This window comes from Papilio xuthus, unplaced genomic scaffold, assembly GCF_000836235.2.
Source record: "Papilio xuthus unplaced genomic scaffold, Pxut_1.1 DF826949.1, whole genome shotgun sequence".
Taxonomy (NCBI): Eukaryota; Metazoa; Arthropoda; class Insecta; order Lepidoptera; family Papilionidae; genus Papilio; species Papilio xuthus.
In genome coordinates, this window is record NW_013531700.1 from 5,578,982 (window position 1) to 5,600,279 (window position 21,298).

At 33.8% G+C, this 21,298-nt stretch overlaps 1 protein-coding gene across 1 annotated transcript in view; it reads right to left on the bottom strand.

The window, feature by feature from the left end:
* LOC106120705 (uncharacterized) overlaps positions 1 to 21,285 on the bottom strand; it is a 79,376-nt gene extending 58,091 nt beyond the window's left edge. Inside the window, exon 1 of the mRNA XM_013316079.1 lies at positions 20,503 to 21,285. The gene's annotated coding sequence lies outside the window, so the exon portion shown is untranslated. The remainder of the gene's footprint in view (positions 1 to 20,502) is intronic.
* Between the last annotated feature and the right edge of the window lie 13 nt (positions 21,286 to 21,298).

The window sequence follows — 21,298 nt, forward strand, 5'->3', positions numbered from 1 at the left end:
TAATTGATTTCATATGATGAAATCAATTTTTCATGTTTTATGAATGCAATTTTTTATAGAAAGAATAGTTAAAATCTAGATAGAATTTTATATTCTAGGCCTTCAATATTTTACAACGCATTGAAAAGTTTTAGTACCATTTTTAATCCATTATCTTCACTGTAAACAGGGATTTTATACGTTTTAAATTATTCAAACTTTCGTGAGACATTATACTAAACGTCGCTAACCGTCGCTCGCTCAGAGTGAGCGAGCGCCGCGTCCGCGAAATAATACCAGTGCCACTCATCCTGATGAAGGGCCCCCGATGGGCTCGAAACTAGTCGGTGCCGCCACCGGACGAATATACGTGAGTGTTTAGCCGTGTTTATATATCAGTTTATACGTTTTCTTATATTATTAACATTTCAGAAAATCAAAAAGAGATAAGTAACTAGTACTTATCTCTTTTTAACATAAAAATAATTACATAATACTTTTAATTTAAACGTTATGAAAGTTCGATGACTTGAATTGCAAAAAGATGTGTCTATAATTTAGTTAGTCTGTGACAATGATAGCAATCTTCTTAACTAAGAAGTCAGAGGTCGATTGGAAGTTGGAAGCTGACACAAAAGATCGCTCGCTTTGTTCCGTCAAGTACATAATTTAGCACTTACGCGTCTTTTTAAGAATTATTCAAATTAAACTATAATAACGGTATTATGAGCCTATTTCTTTTTTTATTAACCTACTTGTAAAATTCATACCTAATCTTATAAATATTATAAATGCGAACGTTTGGATGGATGTTTGTTTGAAGCTATCTCTGGAACGGCTGCATGAATCTCGCTGAAATCGCACAGATGTAGAACATAGTCTGGAAGAACATGGGATACCTAATAAGTTTATTTTTAATGCCGCGCAAACGGATTCTCGGGCAACAGCCAGTATGTATATAAATTGACTCAAGTGCTGCTTGCTTGTTTTTTTTAATTCAATTCTAACTAAGTAAATTGTAACTATACAAGTCTACTTTTATAAGGCGTGGAATAATATCGAAATTAAAACTTTTAAATCAATACTCATGTCGTTTCTGAATTCCCACTGTTACACGTGTTCTAAACATATCGCTTTCTCTGTTTTATTCAAAGTGAAGGAAAAGAATGACATTTTGTACAGTCAGCTGTAAAAATATACGCCTTTATGATGGATGTAGCTGACTGTACAATATTTCAGCAGCAACCACGGCTACGTATTGGCGATGGAAGATTGAATGTAATTGTCTCAACAAAGAACATCTGACCCACTTATTCGATCACAACACTTTCTTTACAATGATACTTTGATTACGCAATTCGTCATCAATGACAGATGACCACGCTGGTATTGTTTCAGTGTATAGTATAAAAAAATATCGCGAAGACAATGTATTTGCGTTGCTTGTAACAAAAATCTTATAAAAATGCCTGTCTGCAAATTCGTTGCGTTTGTTCCAGGTAATATGAGAAACAGATGGATCTATTCCAATGGGACTTTTACTGGAAGGTAGCTTATGTATGCAGGAGTGACTTAGGCTAGTAATTTTTAAAATATTGCGCCAATAAAGTCGCGGGTGACCGCTAGTAAAATCATAAACTACAAATTGAATTTACTTATAATTTTGCATGCAAACATGTTCAGAGAGGATTCGTCTTACTTTACACGTAGTCTTGGCAACAAGATCTAGGAGAAACCTGCTTAAGACCTACTTCACGGAGCTGACTTACAGCCGAAACCCGTTGATATTGCATTAGGCCATTAAAACAGCGGTTGTGAATAAATATTATTAATTAATACTCCACATTTCAGAAAGTGTTTAACAAAGTTTTCTTCTACTTAACAAAATATCATAATATTTAATATAATACATACTTTGGGTTTAACGAATTTTAAGTATTTAAAGTTAAAGTAAGAATATATTATTACTAAGAATTAAATAGAAATAATTTTGGCTTTGTATTACTTTCAAAAATCAACTCAAAAATTTATCAAGTACTAGCTGTCACCCGCCACAACCTCCGCGATAAATTAAAAAAAAAAAACTAAGTAACTATGTGTTCTGCCAGACTATGTTCTATATCTGTGCCAAATTTCATCGAAATCCGTTGAGCCGTATAAGAGATAACCTCTAACAAATATCCATCCATCTAATCTTTCGCATTTATAATATTAGTAAGATTCCCTAGTCCCTTAGCACCGTAATAGACTGAAGCCTTAGTAAAGTTATTCGATATCCGAATCCTAGTAAGTTTGCTAAGGTTTTGTTATCGCCTGTTTCATGGCCACATCAATATTCAAGCGACGTAACAACTAACACCCGGTAACCTAGACACGACAATTGCATATTAAATCCTAGCGATTTAGAACCTTATCCACATTGTAATAAAGACGATGTAAACTATGTATTAATAAGTATTGTAGTCACGTTAATTAGATTGATATTTCTCACACGATAGGAACTTTATGGAGGTAAATCATATGTTAAACGACTAAACTCTAAATCATACCTTTGATTCTCAAAGATTTTTTTCCTAGACAATTAAGTTAGAAATAAGACCATATATTACAATCTGCGTTTATTTAAAAGGAAAAATTCTAACCTAAAAAACACATTATCTAATTATTAATGCCAAGAAAATGATATAATAAAGACTAGGTATATTTTATATTTTCAACACTTATCAGTTTTGTTTTTTCACATCAACAATTTACGTAGACAAGAGTAATTTAATAAATTAAATAATATTTTGCAATTTGCTACACTAGCTGTCGCCGGCTGTCTCAAAACTTAATTAGTAGCCTATATGTTCTTCTAGGCTATGTTCTACATCTTTGCTAAATTTCAGCGAGATCCTGAACCGCTATGAAGATACCTTCTAACAAACATCTATCCAATCAAATATTCGCATTTATAATATTAGTAAGATCTCTAACAGTAATTATTTTAATAAGATTGTTAACTTAAATGTGAACGTCAGCATCTCGAGTCCGCCTTCTATCCGTAAATAACTGTGTGGAGACAGTTGAATGTACTCAGATAAAATTAGCTACAGATAACATCAACTTACATAGGATAGAGTTTAACTATAACTTTGATGTAAAACTAACTAGTCAAACCACAGTAACCACAATGGAATTATATATTTTTTTATTTACATGATAATTTCTAAAAGATCAGGACGATGATTAAAATCTAGTTTAAAACTAATGTAGTTTAAATTGTAAGGGAAGATCCTATCTATACAGACATCTAGAACGATTTATAATATCTTCTTTAAGTTACATAAAACATTTTACTAATATTAGAAATGCAAATTTTATGGATGGATGTTTGTTAGAAGGTATCACCAGAACCACTGCCTATATCTCGATAAAATTTGGCATTGGTATATAATAGAAAATAATCTGATAGTACACATAGGTTACTGAGTGCCAAGTCTCAGAAGAAGATGTCATGGACAGAGCGAAGTGGAAGAGACGGATTGGGAAAGCTGACCCCACCATCTTGTGGGATGCACGCTAGGGAGAGAGAGAGAGAGAGTACACATAGGTTACTAATAAAGTTTTTTTTATAATTAATTGTGGACGGATTCACGATGGACTAACTTCTCAACAGTAATTTGTGTATTATCAAGAATTTTTTAACGTTCAATTGAACGAGTGAATGTCCAAAGTGTGAATGAGTGAATGACCTTTGTTGACTGAATGAGTCACAATTTACGCAACGCAAGGACATAAAATTCATTGGAGTGTAATAAACAAAACGCCCCTCGCCATTTCACTGAATGGCGCGATATAATGGCACGTTATAAAAGTAAATAAACAAGGACATCCTCTAATTTGCTTCCATCATAGATTAACTAAATCATAGTGTACTTTTTCCTTTTTTTTTTCTTTTTTCTGTTGTTGTTTACCAAATATTAGATTAAAGCCCGTTACACTCCTTCAGCTTTAAATGAACAGTTGTACTAAACAGTAAAATCTAGACTTCAGTTAAAACTGAACATCTGTAGTTGGCTTTAGTTATAACTATACAGTTCGGCTGTTCAGCGAAAACTGAACAGTAGCGGGCTTTAGTTTTAATTGTACATTTAGGCTGATAAGGTAAAACTGAACGTCTGTAGCGGACTTTAGTTGTACTATACTCATCATCATCAGCTCACTATACGTCCCCACCGAAGGGATCGGAGCCTACCCTAAGTTAAGGGTGATTAGGACATAGTCAACCACGCTGGCCAAGTGCGGGTTGGTTGACTTCACACATATCTTTGAATTACTTCTCAGATATGTGCAGGTTGCATCACGATGTTTTCCTTCACCGTAAGAACGTCGGATAAATGTACATATGTAAATCGGAAAAAAAACACATTGGTACATGGCGGGATTCGAACCCAGGAACTGCAGATTGCAAGTCAAGTGCTTGACCACTGAGACACCGACGCTCTCATACGTACTATACTATTCAGTTATAACTGAATGTGTGTAGCGGGCTTTAGGTACTCAACAGCCCGATTAGTCGTAGATATGTAGACCTAATATGTAAAAGGCAGATTATTCCTACGTACAAAGATTTTGAAGCAAGAATTCGCATGACATATTATGACGTCACAGCTGTACGTAAGAGGTAGTGTATGAAATAAGGCTATTTAACATTTATCTTCGTTAAATAATTAATGGCTGCTATAACTCATACAAACTCACACAACTACACCCATACATTCAAGTCGTTAATCTGCGCGTTGTAAAAGATCCCCCCTCTGGGCTAATTAATAGTTAACTCTAACCGCTGTTAAGTTAACGGACGAATTAATTACCTAACTGCATTAGTCGAGGAAGGTCAATGACTGGTCATAACAACTGTTGAAGGATATTCCGAAAAGAGGCACATCTATCGATTCCATAAGATATGACTCTTTACGTGATGTTAATCAATTTGTTAAAAAACTAGCCGTGGCCTGTGTCTCCGTCCGCGCGTAATTAAAAAAAAGATAATTAGGCGTATGTGTACTTTCATACTATGCTCTACATCTACGCGAAATTACATCTTACTAATATTATAATATAAATGCGAATGTTTGGATGGATGGATGTTTGAAGGTATCTCCGGAACGGCTGAATGGATCTCTCTCAAATTTGGCAAAAATATAGAGCATATTTTGAAAGAACACATAGGCTACTAATTTAGTTTTTTTAAATTCCGCGCGGACGGAATCGCAGGCGATTGCTAGTAAATATATAAAACAAGTCGCGCAACAATACTGCTACAGTTCTGCTAATAATCTCTAATATAAAGTCTTTATCAAGTAACATTTTTATCTGTTCCCTTAATTAGTTTTACTAATTAAATATGTAAGTTAAATTTAGGTTAAAACCCAAAGCGTTTCCGTCATTATCAAGCATTAGTCATGTCTTATCAAGCCACTCTTTGCACTGGTTACTAACAAAGAACTTCATTGTAAGCACCCTTGAAATTATCTGTAATTACGTCATAAGGTAAATATCACTTTTAAATCGTCTTTGTACTTTTAACTATTTTACTTTGAGTTTAACTAATTTTGTACTCGAGTTAAATTATTAAAAAAAGACAGATTTTTCTTATTTTTGTTACCGTAATATTTTATCACCTTTAATCTTACCTGAAAAAGAAAAAAATAACATAAGTCACAATTACCATAAGCAAACATTCAACTATGTTTCACTGACTTGTATAAAAACCGTTGATAATATTTTACACATGTATTTCGACAGTGGAAACACACAGTAAATATTTTCAAACAAGGTACGAGACAAATTAACAAAGATTTTACTAAATAAATGTGATTTTTTTAGAAACTCAACTCAATTAAATTTGAAATATATATAGAACACTATCTGGAAGAACTCAAAGTCTACATACCGTACGATTCTGAGCTCAAAATCTCCGTTTAAAAGATATTGCTATCTCTGTTTTGTCAAAGTATCAGAAACCCATGGTTATTAAGTTTTTTTTAGTAACACGGGAATAGAGACACTTGCAAAAGTAAATAATTTCCGTAAACAGAGACGCATGCAAACGTTTTGGTTATCAAATTAAAGCGAACACAGTCACGTAAAACAAGAAGATAAAAGATCAGACTTGAGAGTAAATAATTTGCATGACCTTGACACAAGATAACGTACAACAGAAACCTATCTTCAGCCTTATTCCAAAGGATTATGATTCATTATACATTGAGTTCTTATTGCAGTAACAAACACATGTGTTTGTGTATACAATGATCCTAAACATACAGTCTATACGAGGCCAGTGGAAAATGAGTCTAATGCAGCAAAGTCAGATACTTATAGACATATTGTTAACGTTCACTGTAACAAGGTATAATTCCACTGCAGTGATATATGTCACCACTTTCATACTCTTTGATAAGAAAGAGACAACAATATGTTGCAAGTGTACGGCATAAATTTTACGGTATCTTGTACTACATATTGCTATCTCTGTTTTGTCAAAGAGTAATCATAATAAATCCTGTCTATCTTACTAATATAAATGAGAATGTTTAGATCAGTGGTTCTCAAACTTTGTCTACTGCCCACTAGAGAATAAATATTTTTTTAGCGCCCCCATATTTTCACATATTTAAAAACCACTATAACTTCAAATTAAAATAATTAATTATTGTGACCTATATATGTATATTAACGGAGAATTCTAAACGAAACTTTTACTATAACCCGCAACGAGACCTGCAGCGCTCACAAGGGGGCGTTATCGCACACTTTGGGAAAGACTGGTTTAGATGGATGTTTGTTTAAAGGTATCTTCAGAATGGCTACATGAATCTCGCTCAAATTTGGCACAGATATAGAACATAGTCTGGAAGAACACATAGGCTACTTAGTTTTAATTCCGTGCGGACGGAATCGCGGTCGATAGCTTGTACATATCTAACGTAATCCGTAACAGTCTGAACCTTAACAGTCATGTATAAACAAGCCATGCAAGGTATTGTTCTGACGGTCACGTACTAACGTGCCTACATAGTGCACGTCAACTGTAAACATACAACTACATGCATATAACATACATACAAGCAAGTTAAACATGAATACTATTGTTTGGAACTGTGTGGTATAGAAATATATATATATAAAATGATTAATATCGGTTAGGGTTTGATCACATAGACCGGGATAGAGCAAAGCAGATTTTTAACGCAAATAAAATTGAGCTGTATACAATTAACACAAGGATTCATTTTACTTTGCACGTATTTTTCTATTGAGACAAATGACCTAGACTTTCTACGGACTGATATCCCAGAAACGTTTCAACAGACCCTTAGTATATATGTCTTATACTAAATCTTATATAAGGGTCTCCCATAGTTACTATTTAGACATGGACTACTGTTAATAATTTATTGTTTCAAATTACTTGTCGAAGTTGTAATTACTAATCATAAATGAAGATAAATAAAACTACAATTCCATCAAACATTTACAACGCTACATAACCGTTTATGGCTCAAGAATACCGATGCAGTACGGTCAGCGTAACAATTATCGTGTCATCAAACACATGTACTACGTGACATGGTTGCTAGCTAATTGTCTATGCTGACCGTACACACGATAAAGTCGTGTTAATTGTCTATGCCGACCGTACACATGTTAATTTTCGCCACGTGACGTTTGGTCATAGATTAAAATAATGTAGAGGTGACGGAGTTGAAATTAATAACTTAAATGTAGTTGCAATTTTTATTACAAATTAATTATTAATTTCTACATGAATACTACATTTGCTTTACTTTTAACTACTAATTGCATTAAAAAAAGAAAGTTACATATTCCTCAGTATGTTTTTTGCTTGTAATTTGAATGCAAGTTTACATGTCTGAAGCCATAAAGTGTTTCTTTAGTATGTAAGTTACAATATTGTGCAGTAAACAACTTCGAGATTAGCAATATTTACTGTTATCTCGGGTCAATTCCACAAGTAAGTTAAGTTCAAGTACGCTACATTTATCAATACTAAGATAAATTTTTTAATTAAATTGTTTTACCAATTTTTATCTTATTAATTTGTGAGTTGATAAATATTTCTTATATAGCAGAAACAAATAGAAGTAAATCTTTAAATGTGTTCTATCTATATGTTGTTTAATCTGTGTAAATCCGGCCAGTTCGTTGCAAAAATAAAGCGCGGTTTTGAGCAAACCTCACAACAGTGGGCCCGTCCGATTGGAAATGTTGCTTTGAACCCATATGGACGTTTTATTGCCTATAAAACTAAAAAGAAGTCCAAATAGAAATCGTAAACGTATTACATTTGCTTGGTCCTAAAATAGCATTTTCTTTGATATAAGGCAACGAATTTCAATAACCCTCCATTCATAGTATAAAGGAATTTTTAAAAAAATATTTCAAGTAATATCTTAAATAACTAATGTATGAATTTGTTTATTCATCGTTTTACTTTATGATAGATGTATAACTATTAGTAAGAAACGGATATGTGAGATAGTTTATCAGTATACATGCACTTTCTTACGTTAATGATAAAAACTAACTTCTTATAGCTGCAAATGAACTTGTCTGTATGACAAAAGAGGCTTAAATTTCTTATATTAAATAAAATATTAAAAACGAATAATTAACTAAAATACATTATATTATTAAAAAAGAGTCCCTTTAGGCAAGGATCCGAAGATACTGGCAGCGTTCCCCCTTTGAATAGGTATACTAAAATAGCTCTTCTGTCCCCTGTGATGTCGATTAACTTTTTTGATATCAGTTCACTTACTAGAAAAAAGGTATTTTAAACTGTTAATACAAAACCACGATCAACCACCATTGGGTAAAGTCCAAAGCAGCATTGCACGAATAGACTAAATCAAAAAATTCAAGTTGAAATAATCTTTCCGACTGATGAGTGCTACAGGATGTTGTTTTTCTAAGAAAATAAGTTAAACATATACCACAAGTACTGCTTTCACTATTATAATGAAGGAAGTAGAACTATGTAATAGATATTTAAGCATTGTACACACTTTTACTAAGCTAGGCTGTAATTACGCTCTTACGACGGCGTACCGGGATCGACAACGAATATAGAATTAAGTTACGTGTATTTTATAACTTATGTAACTTAGTTGCATCACTAAGTTACTTGCACACATGATTGAATAGTCTATACTTAGTAAAATGTTTATTCAATGCACCCAAAAAAATCTCTCCATTATTCGAGTACAATAACATGACATGTTGGTCTGATGACGTCATTATGTTCTTCAACCAGCGTAAATAAATTACTTTTAAAGATGTGAGTTTCCATTGCTTAAAAAAGTCATCAATAATTCTCTCTCTCTTTCATACAGATACACCAATATGTTCTTGTAAAGACGTGACAATGGAAATGCACACTAAATATATTCCTGTTGTGAATTTAACCCTGATTAACAACTAGGTCTATTCACTAGGTTACAAGGTCGTTGCGTTAAGGCCGGTGTTACAGATCAGCAAACAGCCGCAATTTCATGCTTCATTACGTGTCTACATCAATGGAAACAGGATGTTCCTGATTCAAATATTTAGAATAACACGCTTACTAGTTAATTAATAAAATATAACCATATAAGACTCTACCGTTTGATATGGTGAAATAGGTTTCTTAAAGGGAAGTTGAATAATATGTGTCACTAGTAGTCGCCTTCGACTCCGTCCGCACGGAATTAAAAAAAAAGTATGTTTCTTTCAGACTATATTCCATATCTATACCAAATTGCAGCGATATACATGCTGCTGTTCTGGAGATACCTTCGAACAAACATCCATACATCCAAACATTCGTATTTATATTAGTAAGATTATGGTGATAAAAAATTATTTAATAAAAATCACTTTTAAAAATTTATAGGGGACTGACATACAAACAATGTTTTTGTTTATAGATGTAAATATGTGTAGAAAAGATTAATTTGATGTATTACCGTTAGCATTAAAATCCCATCCACGTAATCGAAAGTGTATAGAACAATTGTTATACAGAGTGTTCTTTTATTGTGGTGCGGTATCGTAGTGTTGTGACATCGTTAGCTTGCGTAACGTGTGTTGCTGCCTTTATGAAGGCTTACAATGGTCATTTAGGGTCAAAGAGTAAGAAGTTATACAAAGACTAATTAATTGTATTATTTCTAGTCTGGATATTATCTATAATGGCTAGGATAGGTTCTTAAACATATGGAAATAATTTCAAGCTTCCTCTTTTTTTAATTCTCTAAACCTTTTGCTTCTTTTTAAAGTATCATGCTGTTATCTTATTTTGTCCTTTAAGACCAGTTTTTACTAGTTTTCAGAGTATGTTCTGATACAAGTTTTTCAACAGCGAAAACACACAGATTCATATTTGTTACTCGACTCTCAAATGTCATAAACTACAATCAAATTGAATGTTTGACGCCATCCAATTTGGAAACTGTACCAATCCGCGATGAATCTGAACTACGATTAACTCGGATCACACAATTTTGAACCTCAATACGAAGTTATAGGGTGCAATTTTGAATAAAAAAATATATCGAGGTCAGATTTCTACTACGAATCAGTGATGATTGAATTAACGGACAAACAGTCGCCGAATAGTAATAGTGAGAAATTTTCAAATGAAAAAAAATATGATTGCATACAAAGACTAATAGGATTTCTTTGACGTCAACTTAACAGAGTTAAAACAATGTAAACCAATCTTATATTATTTTTATTCGCTTTTTTATGATAAAAAATAAAGGTAACATGTAATGAAAAAATATTTTGCTATTTTTCTATTTTAAATCATAATATTTCATTTATTTTGTAACCTATACTAATATTAAAAGAGAAGAGAATTGTTTGTTTGTTTGCATCGAGTAGGCTGCGAAACTAATGAATCGATTTGAAAAATTCTCTCACTATTAGGAATTTTTAAATTCACGGACGAAGTTGCGGGCAAATGTCAAGTGTTACATTTCCATTTCATAAGGGTGGCGTGAATAAATACATCACAGCCCTCCACAGTACGCTCGGGCACTTAGTCAATTTGACGACATGTCATTTATTCGTTTCAAGTGACAATTTGCTACAATAACAAATTATAGTACGACAAAATCTGACCCCGGGGATTGTGCTTTTCATAGTGAGTACAAAACTCCAATCCTTGTCGAACTGTCTTGTCATATATTCTATTTTTTATTTTTTTATATCAAAAGGTGGCAAACGAGCGAGCGGCCACCTAAAATGGCGGAAATAGCGAAGTGACTGCTGCCCATAGAATAACGCAATTGCATATGCGCTGCCTACCTTTAATCGGCGGAGGAGAGGATGCACAGAAAGAAAATATCTTCGCTTTTAATGCATCCTCTCATCCGGAAAGTCCACTTCCACTTCCCATCCTTTCCGTATAAAGAAAAGGATGGGAAGGGAAAGAGGACTAAATTAGGCCTCCGGGACGCACACTCATCAGACGAAACGCGGAATTCCTTCCACTTCACGCCTGTCTTCTATAAGTGCTTTTACATTTTTTGAACTAACAACCATAGTAGCACAAATTTTCCCGGGCCGAATAAGTTTATTTTTAGGTTACCTATTTTTTGTTTGAAACTAAAAAGTTGTAAGCAGAAGTGGCAATGATTTAAATTGGTAAAGACCTTGTTTTTTTCTGTTGTAATGGAAACTGCATGGTGTTGATAGACTGATGAAATTCGGACTGTTTTTTAATTGGACAAGGCTGTTAAGTAAATTGAAGGAGGTTGGAAAGTTGTTATAAATTTAACCCAAAATTAAAACGTAAAACAGCATTAATAAAAAATTAAGAGTTCTTATATAAAGAAAACATTTATTACTATAACTGTACTTTTATAACTTTAACTAACTGTCGCCCGCAACTCCGTATGCGCGGAATTAAAAAAAAAACTAAATTAGTAGCCTATGTATTTCCAGTATATATTCTACATATATGCCAAATTTTAGAAATATACATAGAGCAGTATTCGAGTGCTTTTACCAAACATCCATACGTACAACCAAACTTGCGTATTTATAATATTAGCACAATTCTGTTTACAAGACCCACATAGCACTTCTGTTTACTTCCAAAAACCGACAAAAACTGCGCTGTAAGTAAATAAAATGCATTAAAATGGATGTATTTTTAGATCAAACCATGTCAATACAAGACAAGCCATGAATTTGTAATATAAAGTCGTGCGTCACAATAAATTAAGTAACGTCATAGCAAGAATTGCTGCGTCTCGAGTCTACACAATACGCATATCGAATGCACGCAGTAAACACATTTATAGAGTTAAATTGCTGTCGCCTGCGACTCCGTCCGTGCGGAATTAAATAAAACATAACATAGTAGCCCATGCGTTCTTCCAGACTATGATCTACATCTACGCCAAATTTCCCTGTAGCCGTCTTGAAGATCCAACAAATATCCATTCCATTCGTGTAAATAATATTAGTAAGAAGTAACATACAAATAACAAAAATTACTCATTTCAGTAACTCCCTTACTATATTTTAGACAAGCTACTTAATATTATGTTTACCTATTTGGATACCCACTGATGAATCATACTGTAGTTATCTAAAAAAAAATTGTACCTCTTTAGACAGTTGAAAAAGTCAAAGACCTTTATTTCTAGAAGCCAACCAATGTTCTTAGTAACTAGATTATTTTACCATTTATAATAATGTATTCGTAGAAAATCTTAGTATCCAGAGATCAACCCTAGTGGTAGCTGTAAAAGAAAAAAAAGTGCAGTTCATTCTGCGAAATGTGCGATGAGTCACTCTTGTTTTGTCTGAGAATTAGAGTTTCAAGAGTTCGTTCCTGACTTTGACTCATCGGTGTAAAACCTGTTTTGAAGGTTAAATTTAGGAATTAAGGATAACTGGATTAAAATATGTACATTTATCCAATGCTCTTAAGATTAAGGAAAATATCGTGATGTAACCTGCATATATTTGCGAAGTAATTCAAAGATATGTGTGAAGTCAACCCGCACTTGTCCAGAGTGGTTGTCTTTGACCTAGTCACCCCTAACTTAGGGTAAGCTCCGAGTGAGGACGCATAGTGAGCTGATAATGATTAATTAAGGTAACAAAAAATGTCTAATAAGAGATGAATATCGTTTCGAAAGAGCAACGATGTAATTTCATCTCCAAAATTCTCACGTCAGTAAACTCGACTGTGCACTCGGTAAGTGATACGAGTTGGGAACGTCCAATAAAAATTAACCATCACTTTGACCAGTGTTCAGCGGACCGTGGTGGTAGCAATGACCGATGTTACTTCCCCTACTGTTACTTCTTTTACTCATAGTAGAGCAAGTCGAAAAAAACTCGATTATTTTTTTTTTAACAGATAAACGAGTGATATTTTTTAGTAGTGAATATTGAAATATATACAGAGTACTTTACCCGATTTTATTTTAGTTTTTTTTTTCTGTCAGGATGATTTTTTTTTTAATTTTAACATTTTTTGAAATACGACGCCTTTGCTGTAATGAAGGACACACATTTTTTGGCATTGTCCTTTAGTCTATACATTCATTGTCATGCTAATATCTCGGTCACTCGGTAGCTTTTATACAGTGCTTACAAAAAAATAACTAAACATTTCTATGGCGCTAGTATAAGGTCTACTAGCGGTCGCCCGCAACTCTATCCGCGCAGAATTTAAAAACAAACAAAATTAGTAGGCTATGTGTTCTACTGGACTATGTTCTACATCTATTTCAAATTTCACCGAGATGCACAAAGCCGTTCTCGAGATACCATCAAACAAACATCCTTCCATCTAAACATTCGCAAGAATATTTACTCAATAATACGAAGTCTATGCATGAGTGTAGATTAATGTTGAGAATGTCCGCTCTATAATTAATCAATTTGAATCTCTACCTATAATCGAAAGCACAGGAGATATCGATTACTTTATTTTTACAAAGAAACTGCTGGTTGGTGATTACAAAGAAAGATGTGACGAGGAAATTATTTTGTGACCGTTTTTTTATTATCTGTGGTATGGTCTTGATAGTTTCAATCAATTTTCCGCAGCCGGAAAAATCCGTGTTACATTTTCTCTTTTGGAATATGTCGGACGAAATCAATCGGAAAAATGTCGCGTCCTCAAATCGGATTTAAATCCGTTTTCTCGTTATCTTCTCAGCGCTTGGGATCACGGCGAAATCATATCCGATATACGTAGTTCATATATCTTTTGGATCCGGTATGGATTACGTGACAAAAAACTATATTTAAATTTGAGTTACATGTTCCGAGGGAAGAGATAATTGGAAAATGGTGTCAAATGAAATATTGTTAACATTTGGTTTCTGAGACACAATTCTCTGTATAAAACATAGGTATATAGTGATCCCTGTCATTTATCTTTGACAAAACAGAAATACGATATGTTTTGAATTGGATTTTGGTCTCAGAAACCCACGGTAAATTACATAACCAATTATACCCATATACAAAGACATATAAATAATAATTTTGTATATAAAATATCGTTTAAATAAAGTGACAACCCTGTAGATACCGTGCCAGAGATGAATTCTTCATCTGAAAGTGCACGCGTGCGTTTGTGTTATTTTTTATGATGAAAAGAAATGAAGATCATGCATTAAATGCTGATTAGAGAAGAAAATGAAGACACTTTTTGTCATCGTCTTTTATGCTTTGTTTAAAAATAAACATGCAAAGACAACTTCGAGATGCGGTGTTAACGGATGCTCGTTTTAGTTCTTGTCGCCCATATAGTTGGGTAAATAAGTTACAATCCATCTACATTAAATTATTCAAACTTTCGTGAGACATTATACTGAACTGATATATAAACACGGCTAAACACTCACGTGAATGTTTAGCCGTGTTTATATATCAGTTTAATCCATCTACATATTTGGCTTGTGGTAGGTTTTTACTATCGAATCGAAGAATTCAAATCCAAGAGCTAATGTTTTGCAATTTCATCACCACAATTATCTTCTGTCCGTGGTAAATACAATTAAAGTTTTAGGAGTCATATTTTGGACATAGCTAAATGCCATTTCGTGGGGAAGTAGTAGGGTAAAGCGTCTTTACCATTACACTTATTCCCCCGTCGCCTTTTTACCATCGGATTCATGGGGCGGGTCTCCATCCTTCCATAGTTGATGTAACAAGTATTCGAACTAAGCGATTTGAGTCATCGTTCCTCGTCACAGCAAAGGATTGGAATTAGTTGCCGGCGCCAGTGTTTCCGGCCAGCTATAACTTGGGTGCCTTCAAAAGTAGGATGAATAGGTATTTACAAAGTTAGTGCGCACCATCCTTCCACCACCTCACATACCATTTGGTTAAATGGTTAAGCACTAGTTTGTTCGTTATTATATATAAATTGCTGTTCTATATATATTATATATCAATTGCTGTTCGTTAGTCTCGCTAAAACTCGAGTACAGCTCAAGGGTTTTATCTAATCTTGGTCTTGAAATGTTAGTAGAGGTCTAGGGAAGGTTTAAAAGGTGAGAAAAATTCGAATAATTGTCTGGAACTAATTAAGGTTTTTTTCATTTCACACGGACGGAGTCGCGGGTGATAGCTGGATCGTTATAAAATAAAATCATCCCCATTAAGAGTAACTAAACTTATATTTTTATATTTGCTTTATAAGAATCAGTTTAATTCAAGGACATCCTTGCAATATTACGCACCTTATTCAAACAGATCGATTAGTTTCACACATGACATGATCATAAGAACTATAATCGCTTGCGTGTGCGGTCGCATTCCTCCGCGTGCGTGTATGGAATTATCTCGGAGCGTATGTGCGATTTTACTCCACCAAGCAAACATATTAGAAATTGCACTACAGTCCCGTTATAACGTTTAAGGAATAATCATATTACTACATTGATTAATTATGACATTGTGAAATACTAAATTAGTAGTAGTCGGAATCGCGGAATTATAATAAAAAACATAATTAGTAGCCTATGTGTCCTTCTAGACTGTGATCTACAACTATGCCAAATTTCACCTCGTAGCAAACACCCATCCATCGAAAAATTCGCATTTATATTATTAATATATCGGTGTTAATAATAAGATTTTGTTACACAATTTTTTAGCGATTATGACGAACAAACTACCCATTCCGTCCTCCCCAATTAGATGTAATATCACATTGCAGGGGTTTAAGATTGGATAGTAGGCTTATCGATAACATTGCTAAAACCACAATTAGATACTCCCAAGTACTAAAACAATTAAGTTGCGAAGTTTTAGACACAATAGATAGTTAGATGTATCACGTGTTTCATAAGTAGCTCATTTCCCATGTCGAGTATCCCTAGTATACAGGACAGATGCGACGTGGGACACAAAAAGCCATTGTGATTGACCGGGGCAAGGTATTGTTCTGCGCACGCGCAGTATTGCCCAACCAATGTGGGTTCGAACCCAATGTGAAAGGTTTTAAATTATAATGTACAATTTATTTTTATTTTAAACGGAGATTTTCATAGCTTTCTCGTTGCTACAGTTCTTCTTGAAGTTGCGAACTCTTGTTTTTTTCCCGCCATTGTAAAACCAAGTTGATTCTTTCATGGACCTGGTACTACTTTTATTTAAAAATTCTTAATTACGAAACTATAGACGTTGTTGTCAGACGTACATGTATAACACTAGCAGTTGCCTACGACTTCATCCGCTCGGAGTTAAAACTTAATAAGTAAATCTTCTTCTTCTTCCGGACTACGTTCTATATACCAAATCGATATCTTTTTAGCCGTTTCGAAAATACCTTCTAACAAACATACATTTAAGAATTCGCATTTATAATATCAGTAGTAAGCAAAATGACCCTAGCAATTCCACTAACTTATATACACTACTAGCTGTCGCCCGCGACTCCGTTCGCGTTGTATAAAGATAAACAAGGATTTTTATGGTTTCAATGGTATAAAAACAATGTAAGAATGGTAAATATTCTTAGCGAATTGTCACATAGAGTAGACTACACAGACAGTTCACTGAGAACAATGACCACTTTACTCGTTGCGTAGCACGTCATGACAATGGAATGCAAACATATTCGCTAATCTCTTAACAAACTAAGTACTCTATTCTTTGAATATATAACATTGTGTCGACATATATCTTATATATGTATTGAACAAGGTTACGAGATAAAGTCGATAATAGAGCTTCATACGTCCTAAAACGTCACGAAATCTTATTAATATAAATGCGAAAGTTTAGATTGATGGATGTTTGTTACTACGTATCTCCAGGACGGCTAAATGGGTCTAGCTGAAATTTGGCATAGATGTAGAAGAATACATAGGCTACTTATCAACCTTTTTTTTTAAATACCGCGTGGCAAAGTCGCGGCCGACAGCTAGTACAGAAATATATTCATGACTACTTCCTATACACCCTTTTCGGAGTAAAAAGACTGATTGTATTACTGTTCTGTTTCACAATATCTTCTTTGGCTCATAATCGTTGTATTATTGAGATATTTTTAAAATCTATCTAGTACAAACACGGATTTCATTTCCTCAGCCTCGTTTGAGATCGGCTGCGCTATTAATATCGTAAATCAATTTCGACATTTTGTTTATTTTACAAAAGCCCAATGAGTAAAACACATTTATGAATTATTATTAAGGAAATATTATGGTGTATTATTTTTAGAATTAACGAGAAACATGTTAAATAATTGTTGCAATACTGACTTCAAATCTGGTATCTATTCCAGAATGACTGAATGACCCGATAGGTGGCGCTGTCTTTTGTATAACCTTAATTATTGCCATAAATTTTTAATTATTTTTACCAAAAAGGTTAACTATTATTATGATTTATTCATGTTCGTTTTATCTTTATAAATTATCACGCGTGTTTGTATACATTTAAATTGTGTAAGTTACACATCAAATATAAAAAGATATAATTAATATTGCTATTTAGGTCATATTAAAAAGCCACATACAAATTCAAGGAAAAACAATGCGTTGACTTAATTTGAAACACAAATTCATTGTCCAAATGAGATTGATGAGAAGTGACGGTTATTACGCAATTATCGAATGCCACTTTCGTTTAAACTAATCGACTCAATTTATATACAAACGTAGCGTGACTTTTGTATTTATACAATTGATAAATATCACATAATAAAAAACAATTTAGTCTATGACCGAAGTCAAGCAATTACATTCATAAAGGAAGAAGAAATGGTGTATTTATGTCTGATATAATAAGTAGAACATTAAGTTATATTATTACGGTATTCTTTTTTTTTACATTTTGTGTATGTGTTCCATTTAGGGTGCCCATTAGCGGCGCATTAGCCAGGATCTGGACACACACCTACGTTGCCATTTCTTTTCTACACTTCACGGCACAAGATTGTGAATTCTTGTATTAAAAAAATTGTAACGATTGCTTTCAAATAATCTACTCGTCTTCCTTTCTTTTGTCTATGAAACCATAAAAAAAATTGTATGGCTTACTATGCTTTTAGGCATGATTCTTTAAAGTTAACTAGTTAGACTAATTAGGATTCTTATCAACTAAGTACGCGAGTAATTTATACTAAGTGTTACCGAGAATGTTTAAAAGATAAATACGTCAGCAAGAATTCTAATTGACCCTTTCACTTAGTCATTAACTAACCACTGCAAGGAAAGCAATTTAACTACAGTTACATAAGTAAATTCGAATACTTAAAGTTGAAATAAAATTAAAATACTTTTTATTAATTTAGCAGAACAAAAACAAAAAAATAATGGTATAATTTCGAAAAAATCACAGCTATAAACAGGTCTACACCGATCTGGCTGAATAGATACGATGTATCAAATTACTAAAAAAAAAACCATGAAGCGCGTCCCGCATCCTGTTCCTTAAATAACCTGTGGCGCGCCATAGACAACGGCCGCGGCGTTTCCCGCGCTTTGTGTCTATGCTCGCTGTCAACATTCAACAACACACCCGTATTTTGTGTACACAAGGGCTGAGTCATTTCTAAAATTACGTCTTTTATCAATGTATTAAGTGATATAATTAAATTAAAATTACATCTTCGTATCAGCTTATTTTAAGGGCAATAAGGTACGTATATATAGTTACGAATTAATCCTTTTCTAATATAAATTTCTTTAGACCTTACGATCCTTATTCTTTAAAAAAAACTAGTGTAGGCTAACGTTAGCCTCTGCTGTTATACTTCCCTTGTTTTTTTTATGCAAGGGTAAGATTAGAAGTGTGGGGTGTAAAGTAAATGAATGTTTTGAATTACTAAAGTAAGGGCAGGGCGTACGAACTACAACCATTGTGATCCTATAAATTTAGTATTCCAAGCCTCGATAAACAAGGAAAGGGTCTTTTAGTAGATTTTTATGGTATTTTATTTTAACGGTTTTAAAATAATTAAAACAACACGCACATGTTTTAAGTTCCCCGTCCCTTGAGTTATGTCAAACAAGAAACATTGTTTGAATCAACACCTCTTGAAGTTGTTTGCTAACAACTTTTTTTACCATTTCCTTGAGTTCAACTCTAAAACATGTAGACAATGTATACCGTAAGAAGAAAAAATATTTACATTTCAAAACTAAAACTAGGTAATGAGAAGAAAAATGTCCTAGACCACATAGTACCTAAATTATATACTCAAATTAACGTTTGTCATAGCTAGATATGATTGCACATTAATATTATCTGTATGGCAGTAAAAGTAATTATATAAATTAAACACAATGTATTGCTTCAAGCGTAAACATTTCCAGCTCCAAAACGGTAATGTTTCCATCCACCGAATAAAAACATACCGTAATTTATAAGAAAATTAATAAGTTTCATTCGTAGAGATATTATCGTAATTTCATTATTGTGTACACGGCTGGTGGTAAATAGAAATGCATACAATGGGAGATAACATCTCGTTTAACAAGTAAAAACTAACGGTACACATCGTTGGATAACTGAACACGAATTTACATACAAGAACCGTACGTTTTAGCCGATGCATTTTATTTAAAAAGAATAAAAAGAGACGACAACAAACAATACGTTAGCCAATATCAGTTCGAAAAGCTGTTATATTTTTTCAGTTGGTTCGTTGTGGGAGAACCGGCCCGACAGGGAACAAGTCAACAGGTAGGGTATAGGGCAGTGACCCACAGTTGTCCAACCACAACATGAATGGCACCATCGATATTCAGCTGATAAAATGAATGTTCGTTAATGAAAAATCGATTTTGGTAACATTGATGTACCATTAAAATCGATAAAGAGAAAGTCGAGGTTAAACTATCTACGTTGAGTAAGGAATCATTACAGAGTAAGGAATCTTTCACATTTTTTAAATTAATTAATACTCATATAAAACTTTACAAAGAAAGTTTTAAACGTTAACAAGTTAGACAAAGTTTAAGTTGAAATACCACTCACCTCGCCTCACAACTGCACGCGAAACGACTTGTTTCGAGCTAGTTGCAAGCGGCCTGCTTGTCCTTTTGAACTCAACAAAGGTCTTCTACTTTCACCGATGGACACGGCCCAAGGAATAAACCATACACGGCCCTCTCGTGCGTCGCTATGCTACGCGCTTTTGCCGAACGAAACAGTAACGTTCAATTGAAACGGTGAATAGCTATCGCAAAAAATACGCACAACACAAACACCTTAATGAATCACTTAACACCGCACCAGCATCATTTATTTGATAGACAAAAGTTTTTTTGTCTCCAAAGGTCGTCACTGCCAAAAGTTTCCCTAACTTTTCGGATGTCAGAAGATAGACCAGCACATGACATCCGTCAAGGGGCGACGCCGCCGCGCGAATGGAATGGAGGAATCGGGTTGGCCGCAATGAGAACAAAACGACACTTTGAGAAACGGAGCGTGTGCGTGCGACGGAAAATCAGTAAGGCTACAAGTGTGAAAGAGAAAGCGGCGGAGGCCCGCTCACCAATGGTGTAATGTCCCCCTTAACGCTCTTCATCGCGTGCAAAATTTAAAACAAAACACCTGTGCCAATTTTATTTATTTAGATAAGTGACATAAATAGTCAAACTTTTAATTACTTTCACAAAGTTATTTAAACTGGTTTACGGCATGTTTTAAGTGGGAAGTAAGTATCTTCATAGAAAAGATGTATTCACACCTCCTCAGTTAAATTATAAGTCCCACAGTTATGGTATTTATAAATTTATATTCTTACACACAACCACTGGATTAGTAGAAA